Source organism: Cupressus sempervirens, chromosome 10 (assembly GCF_028749045.1).
Source record: "Cupressus sempervirens isolate cs-2001-9-10 chromosome 10, ASM2874904v1, whole genome shotgun sequence".
NCBI classification, from domain to species: Eukaryota; Viridiplantae; Streptophyta; class Pinopsida; order Cupressales; family Cupressaceae; genus Cupressus; species Cupressus sempervirens.
This window is the reverse complement of record NC_143127.1, coordinates 921,464,058-921,467,045: the sequence shown is the minus strand read 5'-3', so window position 1 is coordinate 921,467,045 and position 2,988 is coordinate 921,464,058. Positions and strand designations below refer to the sequence as shown.

The following is a 2,988-nucleotide window of genomic DNA, read 5'->3' as shown; positions in this document are numbered from 1 at the left end:
AGCATCATCATTTTATCACTCTCTATAATCCATTATTAGCTAGATGAGAGAGTGTCAGATGCATGCAAAATGTCAAATCATAGGTAAGGCATGTGAATTTTTTTATAGAATGCCTCAAAGAAATGTGGTCTCTTTAACTTGCACCATAGACTAACATTCTTCATCTTTGTTGTGGGCTTCTATCCCCTATGTGAGTGCTGATGTAGAAGCCAAAGCAGAAAAAATAAGTGAAAGCATGTTGAATAAGGTTTCTAATCTCAACTCGGTCAACATTATTTATTTAAGGGCTATGGACTGGGAAATTCTTCAATGTCCAATTAGGGGTAGCATTTCATCCTCTTTAACTATTACATGTACAACCCTAGGAGGAAATAGGTTGTTGGTTGCTTCTTTTGGCCTTGCACTTTCTTCTTTGTGGCTTTTTCTTAAACCATGTAACATCCAACCTTATAGCCTAACTATGTTTCCATCTTAAGAACCTCTAACACCACTTATAGCTCCCCTTCATTGTTGGACCTAGTCCCAAGGAAGAAAGAACTACCTTTGGCATATTGCATTTAGCACAATAAAACAAAAGCTCCATCCAGAAAAATAAAAGTTTTGCTGCATCAAAATTTGACTTCAATAACTCTCCAAAGATAGCCTCCAGCATGTCCCTAATCATTTAATTCAATGTTTGAATGCCTCACTAATGGGTATATTAAGACACCTAAAGTAAATTGAATGAAAGTGAGAGATTCGTGATTGTTTGAGATGAAAGAGTCAACAAAATCCTCCAATACTAGAAGGTAATGAAAATAAAATAAAAGTTCCATTTAATTCAACAAGACCACAATTCAATTTTTTAGAATGTCAAAGAAGCCACTAGGATTTTACTTAGACAAGAAATTACAAAAAAAACAAATGTACAATAATTTTAAAAAGGGGATGAATTCAATTGTAGTAAATCAACTCTAGATAGGTATGTGGTTAAACCTTATAGTATGTTTTTCTACTTATATAGAAGAGCTATCAATTTTATTGTAATAGAATTATTCATGGTCATGAATCATGAGAGATGGGCTCTTATGGATTACTCATGACATGTGGATCAATGAAGATTTGACTCAAACTAGGCAATTGACTCCTTGTAAATCATCACATAATTTAATACACTAAAAACACCACTCATTGGAAACTATTAATTCTTATAAATAACAATGCAACACCATTATTTAACAAAACCTTAAGGTAATATTTTACATGAATGAGTCTAACAATCAAGAAAGGCATGCTTAAATGTAAAATTTGATGTCATATGATGAAGACCTCTAACCTGTAGATTGTAACAAACACTTCAAGAATAGTTCTAGCAAATGGGCCAATTATGTATGGACTATACTTGACATTTGTAGCAACACTAGCATAGTTATAAATAATGTAAGGAAATGGTGAGATTCTCAAAAGAACAATAACTTAGAACTGATGGAACCAATTTTCTTCTCTTGCTAGCCTGATCAGTGCAAATTTCCAAGGCCACCTTTCAAGCCATTTCTGTGTTAGAAAAGAGATATTGACCATTATAAGATATCTTACAAATTCAATCAGCTAAATTTTATCAACATGGAACCATAAGATGATGTAGAAATTTACATGTATTTGGCTGTGAAAGGCAAACCCAAGAAGTAAGGCAAGGACATGCCAATACTGGTTCCTACCATTATTATCAGGAATCCAATGCTATATCCAAATGTCATTCTAGCTAGCCACATTGAAGGTGCAAATTATAGTAGAAAAATAGGAAACAAACCCATTGACCCAATAAGCACAAATACAAGTGCTTTCACACTAAAAGTTGCTTCTTCCCAATCCAAGATTAGTATAATCACCTACCACAAGGAACAACATAAGACTTTTATGAGAAGAAGTTTTCTTTTTTAGAGCAAATAAGGCAACATCCATGTAATTTGTCTTCCAACACTAGTGTAAGAACAAAATTAATTCCAATCTGGCTAGTCACAAAAAAATGATCATAAACTCTAGCAAAAGATGTGGAGCATTCTAAACTATAGATATCTTGCTCCTCCATCTACTTCTCCAACACTTTCAAATATATACAAACCACCTAGAAAATGATAGTGACTTACAATCATTTTTAGCCAAATAGGCAGAAACAACTACAAGCATACATGAATGTGCATTCACATTAACACACACAGAGAAACATCAATGCTTCCCTCCCTTTAGCTTATTCTCATATTATTTTCCATATAAAACTAAATTATGTCAATAAAAATCATCAATTGCAGTGGATAAGTCAAAAACTATCATAACATGTACTCGAAAAATAATGCCATCTCAATTAAGCTAGATGGTATACCAAATTTATCAATGATGAAAAGAAAATGAAAAGTTAATTTTATAGATCTCCAAAGAAAAGTACAAGGAGTTAAAACATTTCAAAACCTATTCAATTAGAATTGGCATTCCCCAGATGATGAAAGAAACTACAAGTGCCAACAAAGAAAAGCATAATAAAACCACCTTAATCCACCAGCATATGCAATACTTGTCTGCTTTTTTCAAAACTTGCAACCTCCCAAATTCTTGGGACTCTGGTTCATCTAAAAAACCTAATCTACTATAATCACTTTTTTCCTGACATGTCACTTGTCTAATATTCTAAATGACTTCCCTCATTGATTCAATGAAAGCAATGGACAACTTCTTGTTCTTGTCTTTATTATGAACAGGCCAATCCAGTTACGTGTATCTGTACACATAGATCACAAAAGGAAAGGTTAATGAGAATGATTTTATATGACCATAATTGTATGTAAAACAACTCATTTTAACTTATTTCAATAGATCAAAACATTCTAAAAATAGCACATCGTGATCCTACAAGAGAATTTAGAATAATTACACTCAAAGTGAATGCATGCTACTATATAGATTGCTTTTTCTGGTTACCATTGTATGTCACCAATCTGACACCCTTCAAGAAGT

General features: G+C 32.8%; 1 pseudogene; it reads right to left on the bottom strand.

Moving 5' to 3' along the window:
- Nucleotides 1–1,293: 1,293 nt before the first annotated feature.
- Nucleotides 1,294–2,709, bottom strand: LOC149537023 (uncharacterized; annotated as a pseudogene).
- Between the last annotated feature and the right edge of the window lie 279 nt (nucleotides 2,710–2,988).